The sequence below is a fragment of the Rhipicephalus sanguineus genome, chromosome 10 (genome assembly GCF_013339695.2).
Source record: "Rhipicephalus sanguineus isolate Rsan-2018 chromosome 10, BIME_Rsan_1.4, whole genome shotgun sequence".
NCBI classification, from domain to species: Eukaryota; Metazoa; Arthropoda; class Arachnida; order Ixodida; family Ixodidae; genus Rhipicephalus; species Rhipicephalus sanguineus.
The window spans coordinates 58,261,514-58,277,508 of NC_051185.1; the positions used below are offsets into that span (position 1 = coordinate 58,261,514).

The 15,995-nt window shown below is 41.2% G+C and overlaps 1 long non-coding RNA gene across 2 annotated transcripts in view; it reads left to right on the top strand.

Moving 5' to 3' along the window:
- Nucleotides 1-341: 341 nt before the first annotated feature.
- LOC125760220 (uncharacterized) overlaps nt 342-15,995 on the top strand; it is a 42,583-nt gene continuing 26,929 nt past the window's right edge. For both annotated transcript variants that reach the window (XR_007417860.1, XR_007417859.1), the window contains exon 1: nt 342-549. This is a non-coding gene — a long non-coding RNA (uncharacterized LOC125760220). The remainder of the gene's footprint in view (nt 550-15,995) is intronic.

Sequence of the window (15,995 nt, forward strand, 5' to 3'; positions counted from 1 at the left end):
GAGGCATTGAATAGTGCAAATAGGGTTACTGTTGACAGTATTCGTGAAGCCTCATATATTTCGTTTGGTTGGACGATTGAATATGTTCTACACATCATTAAGAAAACCGAAGGGGAACAAGCGAAGGGGAATGGATTGTGGAGCCAGTTTATTCATTAGACACATGATGATAATGAAGCCGATATATAATGACGTCAGAGAGCACTAAATGTAGTTTTTAATTGAAAAAGTTACTACGACATGAAGTAAAGCAAACTATTACGAACATAAAGTGAAAGTTGCTGCCGCAGCTTGATAAGCAGGATAAGTAAAGAGGTCACTTCAGCACACCATCACCCCTTGCTCCCAGACACTGCCAAGAAAAATGTTTTGCTCTATGGCTACTCTCTGTCATGTGGCACACGTTATTCAAAAATGTGCTCACAAAAAACCTTGGCAACTATTCAACTGCCGGCACCAGCAAAAGTTTCACAGTATAGAATTGGTCTTCTTTTATGCACTCAAACTTTTATATCAAAGAAGCGAATAAACATGCTCCCTTAAATTGAGGTAAAAGATGTCGTATGCCATGGACATGGTCACAACAGGATAAATTTTTTGTTAGGTTGAAAATTTTATCATACCAGAGCTCAAATTACAGGTCCAACTGCAAACTAACATAAAATTTGAAAACAAACCACTCCCGTGTTGATAAACTTGGAAGACAGACAAAAATTTTAAACATAATAGAATTGGCAGACCTCGTTGCACAGCTTTGTCTATTTCCCTTCTAAACACATACATAGTGAGTAACTTCAAAAATGTTCCAGTCACGAATGTATCTTTAGCCAGTAAACATTTGAGGCAAGTCAAACCTTGATTATCAAGGCACAGCTGCATAGTCACTCAAAGACATTTGGGAAATTTTTATTAACAAGGACACATTTCTCTCTAAACTTAATTGCTAAGCAATCCAAAAACTATTTCATGCACTTCAGAAGTTACCTTCCTCCAACAAAATTTGATTAACCAATGAACTCTATTGTTCCCCCATCAACTCTGTACACATCGGACTTTTAGGGATTCTTCTTCGCAAGACAACGGTCCATGTGGATTTTCAGGCTGCCTTTCCGAGAAAACTGTGCACTACAGTGGTCACAGGAAAAGGGACGCTCTCCTGTGTGGGTGTGCGTGTGTCTAATGAGAGGAGCTCTCTGCGAAAATGACACATTGCAGTAGTCACAGGAAAAGGGACGCTCTCCTGTGTGGGTGCGCATATGTTTCATGAGGGTATTTTTCAGCGAGAAGGATGCCCCGCAGCGGTCACAGGAAAAGGGACGCTCTCCTGTGTGGGTGCGAATGTGCCCTGCGAGATGAGTGTTCTGAGAGAATGCGGCTGGACACAGGTGGCATTGGAAGGGACGCTCGCCCGTATGTTTGCAAAGGTGTCTCTTCATGTTGCTTTTGTCCTTGGTCACATAGGTGCACCGACGACAGGAATGCAGTTCGCCTTGTACAGACACAAGCGAATGGTACCGCTCATGGGATGCCAAAGACAAAGAACCTGCAAAGCCACAGGGACAACCAGCAGGCAATGAAAATCATGTGACACGCATATTAGGGAACTGGACTACAGGCCCAGGCTATGAAGAAGGAAGATGGCAAGTTGCGCCAGTTGGTTTACGTTAATTTGGAAAATTAGGTTGAAGTGCACCGAAAAACAGACTAGAAGAAGCAGACAGGATAGCGCTTACACAGGTAAGTGCTGTCCTATCTGCTTCTTCTAGTCTGTGCTTTTCTGTGCGCTTCAACCAAATTTTTAATATAAAAAGGGCTGCGGCACTTGTGAGTGAAGTACATGATTAACCTACCCTACAAAACTACATGTTACTGCAGCAGTAACAGTGCATGGGCACAACACATTTTACACGAGTGCCCATCTGTCTCTACATCAAAACCTCCTGCAAATGCACAGGGGTCTCATTTGGATGCAAATCTGATACTGTACCTAAATAGCCGAATTTCTTTGTATGTGCAAATACAGTACACTCTTACTAAATGGAATCTGAAGGGACCAGAAAAATGCGTTCCATTAAACAGGAATTCTGTTAACCAAGAGCGGAGCAGGGGTGCAGAATTCGAGTACGAGACCAATCATATTAGAGTCAATTGTTCCATTTAAGATATTTCTGTTTACTGAGAGTCTACTATACATTAAGCACCAGCACGCTGATGTATTCACTGTATTCTCTTGTTTCGCATAATGCTGTGCAACAATATAATCAGATATACTTCAAAACATGAAGCATATGAAGTAATATCTCAGAGACAAAGGTTAATAAGAAAAAAACTGGAAAATATGAAGAAAAAAGAAAAAAAAATGGAAAAAAATATTTACAAGAGATATAATGGTGCCAGAGTTACTGGTGGTCAGGAATACAAGTGCACTTATGTGGACTGCACATAATATTGTTTCTAGAGCTGTGCGAATAGCAAAATTTTCGGGTGTGAAGCGAATTCGAATATTGAAGTGTGAGTGCGAATCGAATCGAATATTTTTCGAATATTTCTCGAGTATTTTTAGAATATTTTTCGAATACTTCGAAGCGCAATTGCAGAAAAAAAAAAGGTTAGGATTCCTAAGCATATTCTTATGAGATAGTAACATGAAATTGTTTCTTTTTGCTACGTTGATGAAGCACTGGCAGGGTGGTGTTTCATAGTTGTCTTATCAAGAATGAGGCGATATAGAGGCAGAATTCTATTTATGTACATGATTTGGTGCAACGAAAGTGTTGCCAACAACACTTTACACGTGATGGGCAAAGATGCCATTTCCTCAGCCTCTCCTCCTCTTTCAACTTCTGTGGAAGTCCAACTGATGTGGTGGACAAAGGCGTGCTCCCTTCAAGGCCCGAGTTCCAAATCTGCCCCGGAGACGCCAGTATATAAGAACATCTGAAATTTAGGACGCTAAAAAGCTTCGCCTTCCGGTTTTTCGAACTTCCTGCCCACATTTCAGGTCCAAAAAAGCATTAATTGTGCCCCCACCTCTGCTACATCTTTCATCTCCACGTTGGAACCAGCGTTTTCTTGAGTTAGTACATTTGCGACCGTAGCAGAGTTTGAAAGGCAGCTTTGCCGCAATACCGGGGTGTGATGAGGTGAAGCATATTGAAAATCTGAAGGGGTCACTTTCAATTTTACGTTTACTGTTTGAGAAGTTCGAATAGTTCGAATAGTAAAATTCCAGTGCGAATCGAATCGAATAGCAAACACTACTCGAAAAATATCCGAAATTTCGAATATTCGCACACCCCTAATGTGCACTATGTTCTCTATGTGCACTAGCACAGTTTACACGTTTCACACAAACTTCTTTATATTGCTTCAATGAAAACAATGATAACAAAGAATCCAAAGCGACCCATTCACCAGATAATGTTTCAGATTACGCGACCACACACGCCAGCAGATATTCCGCTTTGTCACAGTATATAACTAATTATACTGAATAAAGATGATCCTGATAGTGCATTGAAAATAGCGCTATAACAGGACAAAGGCAAAGGAACAAAGAACACAAATGCAGTAACATGTAACAACTGGCCCTTCAAGACAGCCTTCTGTCCTGATATGCAGAAATGGTCAAAGTACCGTAGATATATTATGAAACAATGAACTCAACTCAAGGCTGCATTTTAAGCATCATCTAAGAGGAAAGGTAAAAAGAAGAATGAATGATCAAATTAAGAATGGTGCAACGTTTCATAATAGAAGAGAATAGAGAAAGATTGAAGTGAGCCTAAATGGTTATTGATCAATTAGAGGCACTGCAAAAAAAAATAAATCAAGTTTGTTTGTGCATTCTAATTTCAAGCTTTTGTTGATTTCAAAGAACAACACAGACATATACACAAAGGTTTTAGAGGGTCAAATGCATAATGAAAAAACACGAGATTGTCGCTGCACACTTATTTTAAAATAATTACTTACATATTGCCCTGCAAGATCAATGTGTCGCTACCAAGTGTTGCGGTTACTAATATGCAAAACAGTTTATCTTGGCGCATATAAATGTGTAAATTTGTGCATTAATAAATACCTAACCTGAACCAGCGCTTTGTAAGACAGGCAATATTTCTGTACACCAATGATTGAAATGCCTAGATTGCAGTGACATCCATTACATTCTCCCAAATTCAAGTGACTAACAGTGCAGAAAGTGAACTGCCAACTTCATTCGCTGAACATAACCAATCCTCAGCAGCTGTCTGCAGACATGGTCACATCACTGTCACAATATCATGTTCATAGCGTAAGAAGCTGCAACATAGGCATGAAGTAGTGAATGATTTCTAAGAGGAGGCTGGTGCAATTCTTTTCTGACAATATCCAAAGCATACAACTTCTTCGTTTCTCGGTGGTAGGGATGGACACATCTGCAACAGCACACAGAACACTGTTAAAGCCAGCACAAACAACACAGTACACTCAACTATGCAATGAAGTCAGGCTAGCAATTGAGAAGGCGCTGCACACAGGGCCCCATTACGCTATAGAGTTCTACTCTTGAAGGTGAAGCTCGAGCGCCTTCCAAGTTTTTCTTTTTTTTTAAAGACAAGCTCTGTACATAGGTCAATATAAGTTTGAGGAGTTGAATTTGGAAATAAATGTGGAATTGAACGTCTGTGGTGGTGCAATGCAGAAGCATATAGGACACACATGCCCAGTGAATCAGACCATATGCACCGAGTATCTGTTTTCTCATTTTAGCACACCATATGTGGCAAGACTGTAATAAACGGAGCTGCTGTGGCTATGTAAAAATGGGTCCATCAACCTTTGATGCCAGTAAATTGAATGTAGAACATTTTACATTATGCGGGACATCTATAAGCTGTCTTTGATGAGTCCTAGTAATAATGAAGTGCTGCACTTCGAAGAGAACATACATGTGAGAATTCAGCCAGTGAGCAAATACAAATTTATGCACATTTTCGTATGACGCTGTCCTTCATTCTCATGGGCGAAGAGTTTTCAGTGTGGTTGCTTGGGTTTACACACTTAAAGAAGGAATGATCAGCACGAATTTTGAAAAAAAATTGTCAGTGAAGATAACCAGAATGTGCATGGCTGCAGAGGATTGACTGAGAGATGGGCTAGCTCATTATATGTGCTGGAATGTAAAGGTTGGGTGATAAATAGTGCAAAGGGATATATACACATTTGCCGATTCTTATATTAGTACTCTTTTTAGACAGTAGTTGATAACTGCAGTCTTTCATCTTGAAAAAAGCAAATGTATATGGTGACTTATTTTATGAAATGTGGACAATAATGGTATACACAAAGGTTTACAGGAAAAACAGCATAATGAAAGATCATAATGATGTAACACAAGATTTCCACTGTAAGCATACTTCAGTATCATTTTTAACATAATGCAGTGCAAAAGAAAAATGCCACTGTAGAGGGTTATGTTAACTTATCTACCAAACTGTTGCTCTCATACTAAAAACCAAACAGTGCAAAAGACAAAGGACCAAGAAAAGCATGACACACACTGCGCTGCACTTTCAAGAACATGCGCACTGTTGAAAAAGTCTGGGTAGTTGTTAATATGCATTACCAACCACCCAGCCTGCCAAAGCCTTTAACAAAAAGCCATAATTATTTTTTTGCTGACGATTAAAACAAGCACTATAATGAAATCCATTCTTTTTATAAAAATTTCGATAGACTAACAGGGCAAAAGCAAATATCCAATTTCACTTCTTTTGAGCTAACCAATCAGAGGCAACAGCTCGTAAATGTGGCCAAATCACCATCACAATCTTACTTCATAATGAATAACAATGCAATGTAAAAGTGGCCCATGATAATGATGCCTAAGAAGAGGCTGGTGCAATGCGTTTCTGGCAACGTTAAGAGCTTGCCTCTTCTCAGATGCTTCACAGAAAAAACTGAGAAATCTAGAAAAGCATAGAAATGACTGTTAAAAACAGCCCGAAGACTCACGGCGCACACACACAGAGTTTCACCCTTAGCAGCGATCAGACATGCAGTTAAACATTTTTAATTACATTCATGGCACCTTTGTAATTAAGCAAAAATGTTGCCATTTACTAACTACACATTACAAGTAACAAGCCGCACATAATTACGTAACAAGACCGCACATAATAAACAGACGATGCTCTTCATGTCGCCATTTCTAACTTCTTCTTTATTCTCCCCAGTCCCCCTGGCCTGAATTCTGTCATCTTCTTCCTCAACTGCTTGAGCTTGCTTCACTCCCCCCACCCTTGTTTTCATCCCTCCTGGGATGATATTTGAAAACATTAGCTATAGACGCTGATTCGACGGTTCCATTGGGACCTATATACCAGATTGTCTTTAAATGTCCCTGCTGGCTTGCTGTCTTGACAACAGAAAATGGCCCTGTGTGATTCGCACCCGAGTTCGGCAATCCTTTTTTCACCAGCACGAAGTCTCCCACCTCTATTCCTGGGTCCATTGCATTCTGTTTTTTGTCGAAGTTCTTTTCATCCTCTCCCGGTACTTCACTTCGCTCTCTTCAGTTCTTCTCTCTTCTGTCAGGCGGATCATCGCTTCAACTCCTAAGGTCGTGTCAGCTGGCAAATATGTTGGTTTCCCCGTAGCAGCAAACAGCGGTGTGCATCCCAGAGCTGTTGTATATGACCGGTTATGATGCACTACTGCAGCTTCAAGGCAGCATTTCCATCCACCTGGGAAGTCCGGATACATACTTAGATACTGTTTGATATCTCTAATAGCTCGCTCCGCTAGCCCATTAGCTGTTGGATGATACGGCGCAGTAAACCTGAGCGTAACTGCTCTCCGCTTTGTCCATTCATTGAGTTGGTGACTCCGGAAGGCTGGTCCATTGTCTGTTACCAATACCTTCACGTTCTCAAACATCTTGCGGTTTAGAAAGGAGATCACACTGTTGGTGTCCTGCTTTCTAGCTTTTGCTGCCACCATCCTTGTGCACTCATAGATGCACAACAGGAAGGCTCGAGTTTTTTTCACACTCCCAGGTTTTTTTCGAAGTTCCGCAAAGTCCATGCGAATCACCTCGAACGGTGTAGTAGAGTGCCTTGGTAATACCATCTGTTGAGTCGGCTGTTTAAACTTTACTTTGTTGATCTGGCATTCGTGACATGATCGCACATATCTTTTTCTGTCTTCTTTCATGCCGGGCCATGTGTACTGTTTGGTCAGCTTCATGTAGGTCCGCCAGAAGCCATTGTGACCACCTGAATGACAACTTGTGCGATAAAGATCCAGAATTTTCAGAATTAGTGTTGGAGGCACTGCGATTCTTCCAGGTTTGTGTGAGTTGTAAAGCTTCAGTCCCTTCCCAAAGTTTGGCTGCACTTATTGTTTGCCATTGTATATCAACAAGTCTGATGACCCCCAGCCTGGACATTGCATCGGCGTCTTTCATTGAAGCTCCCGGGCGATGGTTCACCTCAAAGTCGAACTGTTGTAGCTCGCTTACCCACCGTGCGACTTTTCCTTTCAGCTCTGCCATTTTCAAAAGGTGGGTAAGTGCCTCGTGGTCAGTGTATAAAATGAATTTTCGACTTTCCAGGTAAGAGCGGAAGTACCGAACAGCCTTTAGAACGGCCAGTGCTTCTTTCTCCGTTGTTGTATAGTTCACTTGCGCTTTGTTAAAAGTGTAGCTGTGGTAACCAATCACGCGGAGTTGGCGATTACTTGGCTGGCGTTCATCTCGCTGCTAAAGTATTGCTCCCGTTCCGTAACGTGATGCATCCGTGTTGAGCTCGAACGGAAGATCAGTCTGGTAGTGTGAGGACTGGTTCAGACGATATAACTCGTACCAGCTCTTTGTAGGCCGTTTCGCAGTCATCTGTCCAACAGAATGGTACATCTTTTTGCATCAGTCTTGTCAAACACCTCGCTTTAAGAGCATAATCTTGAATAAATGCCCTAAAATGATCGGCCAGCCCCAAAAACACACGCAATGAGTGGACATCAAAGGGCTTCGCCAGTTTTGCGATGCGTGCCACTGATTCCTCCTTGGTGTTTTTCGTAGTGCCGTCCAGCACTCTACCCAAAAAAGTCACTTTGGTTTTAAAAAGTTCGCTCTTCTTAAAGTTGACTTTGAGGTCGGCTTCTGACAAAGCTGTGAGGACCTGTGCCACATGCTGTTGATGGAGAACTTCGCTTTTAGAATAAACGATGATATCATCCATGTAGACATTGCAAAAACTTCCAATGAAAGGGTGTAGAACCGTATTCATCATTTTCTAGAACCAGCTAGGCGAGTTCTTCCATCCGCAAGGCAGCCGGTTGTACTCATAAATGTCGAATGGCGTTATAAAAGCGGTGTACTGCTTTGTATCCTCTTGAAGAGGTACTTGCCAGAGGTCTTTACAGAGGTCTATCCTGGAAAACCAGGAACATCCGCCTGTCTCGTCTATAATTCCATCTATTCTGGGCATAGCAAAGGGAATAAGATGCGTCTGGCTGTTAATGGCTCTGTAATCCGTGCAAAGTCGAAGGCTCCCATCCTCCTTGGGCGCTATGGTTATCGGCGATGCATATGGTGATACGGACTAACGGACAATGCCTGCATCCAGCATCTTCCCAAGCTCTTCTTTCAGCCATGCTTTCTTTTCCCTGGTGAGGTTGTATGGTTTCCTCCGTACAACCGTTGTGTCATGCAGTTTGAATGGAACTTCAAACTTTGTTGTACCTGGAGGATAGCCTCCTCTGCAGAATAATTCTGGATATATTGTAGGGATGTCATCGGATTTTGTCACAATGCGAATTTTGTCTCTCTTTCTCACTGGCTGCACATCTTGGCTGACTGACACAGCGTCATCCCAGTGAATGTTAAGCTTCAGCAATTTCATGTCTGGACGAGAGAGTAGAAAGTCATACTCGATGCCTTCTATCACTAGTGCCAGTATTTCTACAGATTGTGACTGGTATTTCAGACGTATCCTTACCCATTCGCAGTGTTCTTTTTCACGGCCATCATAGCCCCGTACAATGACAGTTCTGCCTCTGAATATGTCCTCGGGTTTTGCTTTGCTTCTTTTCATAACTGAAACTGAAGCTCCGCTGTCTACAAGTGCTCGCATAGCTCGACCGTTCACTTCAAGTTGTATGTGCAGTAAACTCGATGACACAAGTTGGACGGTCTCATGCGTTGTATGTATGAGTTTAGAATTATTTTGCTCTCCAACGTTGCATTCATCTTTCGAGGCCCTATTCTTCTGTACGAGAGTTGCGCTTCCACTAAAGTCAGAGGTGACGCCTCTAAAATCCGACGGGTACTTTTCACCCAAGTGGCTAACGCTTGTCGTCTCTGAAATATTTTGTTTACTTTTGAAGCCTCTTTCAGCCCAGGGACGCGATAATAGCTTGAGTAGTTGGAGAAGCGCTTCGGGCGTTTTCAGACAGTGTATTAAAACCTGTCGTTGCAAATCTATAGGTAAGCCGTGAATGATAAGAGCAAGAAGTGACGAGGTCGACAATCCAGGTTCGGCTATGCGAAGAAGTCGCTGTTTTTCAAGAAAATACTCGAGTGGCGTTCCGGACTCAAAGCGGCAGAATATTGCCTCATGCCATCGCTCAAAGAGATTCCTGTTGAAAGTTGCAAGGAAGCTTTCTTTCCATTTACACCAAGGTTCAGGCTCCTGGTTGGAAAATCTCCACTCGTGCCACTTTTTTGGTATCCCGTGAAGGAACTGTCGCATATTCATCACCAAGTCTTCATCAGACAGCCATCCATTGCTCTTGGCAGCTTGTTCATAGAAAGCTATCCACGCTTCTGGATTGTCGGACGCGTCGTCGAATATGTCTGGCTGGATTAGTCGCGATGATAGCTTTGCCCGCTTCGTCAAGTCTGCGACGAGAGTCTCAATGACAACGTTTTGCTGCACAATTTTCTGCTGTTGACATGCAATGGCTCTCCGTACTGTCGTTAACTCATCAGACGGCGCCGGACAGGTCGTGAAATTCCTCTCTAGTGGTGTTAGCACCAGCTCGTTGAACCTTCTTAGAGGAATGTTGACTTTCACGAAATCTCGCTTCAAAAGTTCTTCTCAAGACAGGGAGGCTTTGGTCAAAATGAGGTTTAGAAGCTCACCTGTAGTCATATATTCGGGAAGCTCCACGGCCGCGTCATCCTTGACTTGATATTTCTTGAATACCGCAGAGTCGCTGCGGTTGTCCACAAAAAGTCACCCACATGATGTCTCTTGTCGCCGGCTGCGCAAAATTATGTAACAAGACAGCACATAATTAAGTAACAAGACCTGCACATAATAAACAGACGATGCTCTTCATGTCGCCATTTCTAAGTTCTTCTTTACTCAACCCAGTCCCCCTGGCCTCAATTCTGACGTCTTATTCCTCAACTGCTTGAGCTTGCTTCATTACATATAGTTGCATTACTTAATTAGGAGACAGCTCCAGTGCGCTATATTAACTAGACCACCTGAATTTTGTGAGAATAATACAGCAGAAATTACGCACTCATGTCACGCAGATAAGCGACGCAAATATGTGCTTAGTATTGGTTTCCTCAGCTAACCACTCTTCAACGAAGAAATTTGGGCTAGTTGATTCCGATACATTTTCTGTGGCATATAACTACTAGTGTGAAATACTTAAAGGAAAAAATGAGTACGAAAGAACAGAATACCCAGCTGAAGTCTAGCGATCTGTCCTGTCCATTTTTTTTCTTTAAGTTCTTGCGCTAGTAACTATACGTCACAGATAAAGCACACCAAGCTGGCCAACTCTTAGAACTGGTGCTACTATGGCTTGGGAACAATGACCACACTGGGTGTTTTAGCCAAGAAATTAAGTACAGACAATATTTTACACTTCTTTTCCAGCTGCTATTGGGAGTGCCTCATTTAAAGAACCCGTGACACCACTATTTTTCTCCAAGTCTTTTATCCTTTAATGAGAGGTCTCCATCTCGTAATCAATAAATTTCATCGTAAGTGCTCTAACGTAACACATCATTAATGATTAATGTCCTTTGTTTCTCAATTCGAAGCTTCTCAGTTGTGAGGACATTACAGGCATTGAATAGTGCAAATAGGGTTACTGTTGACAGGATTCGGAAGCCTCATATGTTTCGTTTGGTTGGACGATTGAATATGTTCTACACATCATTAAGAAAACTGAAGGGGAACAAGCGAAGGGAAATGGATTGTGGAGCCAGTTTATTTATTAGACACATGATAATGAAGTCAATAAATAATGAAGTCAAGGAGAAAGAGCACTAAATGTACTTTTTAATTGAAAAATAGTTACTACGACATTAAGTAAAGCACGCTATGATGAACAAAAAGTGAAAGTTGCCGCCGTAGCTTGATAAGCAAGATATCGAAAGAGGTCACTTAGCACACCATCACCCCTTGCTCCCAAACACTGCGAAGAAAAATGATTTGCTCTATGGCTACTCTCTGTCATATGGAACACGTTATTCAAAAATGTGCTCACAAAAAACCTTGGCAACTATTCAACTGCCGGCACCAGCAAAAGTTTCACAGTATAGAATTAGTCTTCTTTTACGCAAACTTTATATCAAAGAAGCGAATAAACATGCTCCCTTAAATTGAGGTAAAAGATGTTGTATGGCATGGACATGGTCACAACAGGATAAATTCTTCGTTAGGTTGAAAATTTTATCATACCAAAGCTCAAATTACAGGTCTAACTGCAAACTAACATAAAATTTGAAAACAAACCACTCCTATGTTGATAAACTTGGAAGACAGAAAAAATTTTATACATAATAGAATTGCCAGACCAAGCTGCACACCTTTGTTTATTTCCCTTCTAAATACATACATAGTGAGTAACTTCAAAGATGTTCCAGTCACGAATGTATCTTTAGCCAGTGAACATTTGACGCATGTCAAACCTTCATTATCAAGGCACAGCTGCATAATCACTGAAAGACATTTGGTAAATTTTTATTAACAAGGACACATTTCTCTCTAAACTTAATTGCTAAGCAATCCGAAAACTATTTCATGCACATCAGAAGTTACCGTTCTTCAACAAAATTTGATTAATCAATGAACTCTACTGTTCCCCCATCAGCACCGTACACATCTGACTTTTAGGGATTCTTCTCCGCAAGACAACGGTCCATGTGGGTTTTCAGGCTGCTTTTCCGAGAAAACCGCGCATTACAGCGGTCACAGGAAAAGGGACGCTCTCCTGTGTGGGTGCGCACGTGTCTAATGAGGACAGCTCTCTGCGAAAATGACACATTGCAGTGGTCACAGGAAAAGGGACGCTCTCCTGTGTGGGTGCGAATGTGCCCTGAGAGATGAGTGTTCTGAGAGAACGCAGCTGGACACAGATGGCATTGGAAGGGACGCTCGCCCGTATGTTTGTAAAGGTGTCTCTTCATGTTGCTTTTGTCCTTGGTCACATAGGTGCACCGAAGACAGGAACGCAGTTCGCCTTGTACAGACACAAGTGAACGGTACTGCTCACGGGATGCCAAAGACATAGAACCTGCAAAGCCACAGGGAGAACCAGCAGGCAATGTAAATCATGTGACACGCTTATTACGGAAGTGGACTAAAGCCACAGGCTATGAAGAAGGAAGATGGCAAGTTGGGCCAGTTGGTTTACGTTAATTTTGAAAATTTGGTTGAAGTGCACCGAAAAACAGACTAGAAGAAGCAGACAGGACAGCGCTTACACAGGTAAGCGCTGTCCTGTCTGCTTCTTCTAGTCTGTGTTTTTCGGTGCGCTTCAACCAAATTTTTAATATAAATAGGGTTGCGGCACTTGTGAGCGAAGTACATGATTAACCTACCCTACAAAACTACATGTTACTGCAGCAGTAACAGTGCATGGGCACAACACACTTTAAACGAGTGCCCATCTGTCTCTACATCAAAACCTCCAGCAAATTCACAGGGGTCTGATTTGGATGCAAATCTGATACTGTACCTAAATAGCCGAATTTCTTTGTAATATGCAAATACAGTACACTCTTATTAAATGGAATCTGAAGGGACCAGAAAAATGCGTTCCGGTAAACACGAATTCTGTTAACCAAGAGAGGAGCAGGGGTGCAGAATTCGAGTACGAGACCAATCATATTAGAGTCAATTGTTCCATTTAGGCAGCAGTTCCGTTTAAAATATTCCCGTTTACTGAGAGTCTACTATACATTAAGCACCAGCACACTGAAGTATTCATTGTATTTTCTTGTTTCGCATAATGCTGTGCAATAATATAATCAGATATACTTCAAAGCATGAAGCATATGAAGTAATATCTCAGAGACAGAGGTTAATAAGAAACAAACTGGAAAATATGAAGAAAAAAGAATTTACAACAGATATAACGGCACCAGAGTTACTGGTGGTCAGGAATACAGGTGCACTTATGTTGATTGCACAAAATATTGTTTCTTATGTGCACTAGCACAGTTTACACGTTTCACACTAATGTCTTTATATTGCTTCAATGAAAACAATGATAACACAGAATCCAAAGCGACCTATTCACCAGAGAATGTTTCAGATAATTACGCGACCACACATCAGTAGATATTCCGCTTTGTCACAGTATATAACTAATTATACTGAATGAAGATGATCCTGATAGTGCATTGAAAATAGCGCTATAACAGGACAAAGGCAAAGGAACAAAGAACACAAATGCAGTAACATGTAACAACTGGCCCTTCAAGACAGCCTTCTGTCCTGATATGCAGAAATGGTCAAAGTACCGTAGATATATTATGAAACAATGAACTCAACTCAAGGCTGCATTTTAAGCATCATCTAAGAGGAAAGGTAAAAAGAAGAATGAATGATCAAATTAAGAATGGTGCAACGTTTCATAATAGAAGAGAATAGAGAAAGATTGAAGTGAGCCTAAATGGTTATTGATCAATTAGAGGCACAGCGAAAAAAATAATTCAAGTTTGTTTGTAAATTCTAATTTCAAGGTTTTGTTGATTTCGAAGAACAACACAGAGATATACACAAAGGTTTTAGAGGGTGAAATGCACAATGAAGAAACACGAGATTGTCGCTGCACACTTATTTTAAAATAATTACTTACATATTGAACTGCAAGATCAATGTGTCGCTACCAAGTGTTGCGGTTACTAATATGCAAAACAGTTTATCTTGGCGCATATAAATGTGTAAAGTTGTGCATTATTAAATGCCTAACCTGAACCAGCGCTTTGTAAGACAGGCAATATTTCTGTACACCAATGATTGAAACGCCTAGATTGCAGTGATGTCCATTACATTCTCTAAAAATCAAGTGACTAACAGTGCAGAAAGTGAATTGCCAACGTCATTTGTTGAACATAACCAATCCTCAGCAGCTGTCTGCAGACATGGTCACATCACTGTCACAGTATCATGTTCATAGTGTAAGATGCTGCAACATAGGCATGAAGTAAAGAACGATTTCTAAGACGAAGCTGGTGCAATTTTTTTCTGACAGTATCCAAAGCATACAACTCCTCTGTTTCTCGGTGGTAGAGATGGACGCATCTGCAACAGCACACAGACCACTGTTAAAGCCAGCACAAACAACACAGTACACTCAACTATGCACTGAAGTCAGGCTAGGAATTGAGAAGGCGCTGCACAAAGGGCCCGATTATGCTATAGTGTTCTACTCTTGAAGGTGAAGCTTGGGCGTCTTCCTAGTTTTTCTTTTTTTTTTAAAGACAAGCTCTGTACATAGGTCAATACAAGTTTGAGCAGTTGAATTTGGAAATAAATGTGGACTTGAACGTGTGCGGTGGTGCAATGCAGTAGCATATAGGACACAGATGCCCAGTGGACCAAACCAATGCACCGAGTATCTGTTTCCTCATTATAGCACACTAAATGTGGCAAGGCTAATAAACGGAGCTGCTGTGGGTACGCAAAAATGAGTCCATTAACCTTAGATGCCAGTAAAGTGAATCTAGGACATTTTACATTATGCGGGACATTTATAAGTTGTCTTTCATGAGTCCTAGTAATAATGAAGTGCTGCATTTCGAAGAGAACATACACGTGAGAATTCAGCCAGTGAGTAAATATAAATTCATGCACAACATTTTCGTACGACGCTGTCCTTCATTCCCATGGCCGCAGAGTTTTCAGTGTGGTTGCTTGGGTTTACACACTGAAACAAGGAATGATCAGCACCAATCTTGAAAAAAAAATCTGTCAGTGAAGATAACCAGAATGTGCATGGCTGCAGAGGATCGACTGAGAGACGGGCTAGCTCATTATATGTGCTGGAATATTAAGTTTGGGTGATAAATAATGCAAAGGAAATATATCACATTTTGCCGATTCTTATATTAGTACTCTTTTTAGACAGCAGTTGATAACTGCAGTCTGTTTCATCTTGAAAAAAAGCAAATGTAAGCAAATGTATATAGTCACTTATTTTATGAAATGTGGACAATAATGGTATACACAAAAGTTTACATGAAAAACAGCATAATGAAAGATCGTAATGACTTAACAGAAGATTCCCACTGCAAGCATGCTTCAGTATCATTTTTAACATAATGCAGTGCAAAAGTAAAATGCCACTGTATAGGGTTACGTGCTACTCGAAAAATGGCCTTTTTTCTGAAAATTGTCACTTTTGACATTTCACTTGTAAAATTATGTTTGGTCATTAAACTTTTATTTCTCCGAGTATCAAGGCTGAATTCAGATTAGAAATTGGTGAAAAATCGATTTTAATCAGGCAATGTCACTCTGGCCTCAGCCACAACAGGTGCTGTGGCCACATTGTATGGCAAGTTGATGTCGTAAAGAGGAAAGCATGAACCATGTGGCGAAGCACCAAGGCACGGCACTCCATAAACTGCCATTACCATGTCCACATGGAGATAAGTTGAAAAATGATGCAACGCAAGAGCTGCAAAATTGCTACGAAATTGCAATAACCACCCACATGAAATGTCCAGGAAATGTATTTTGCCATGCGAGCAT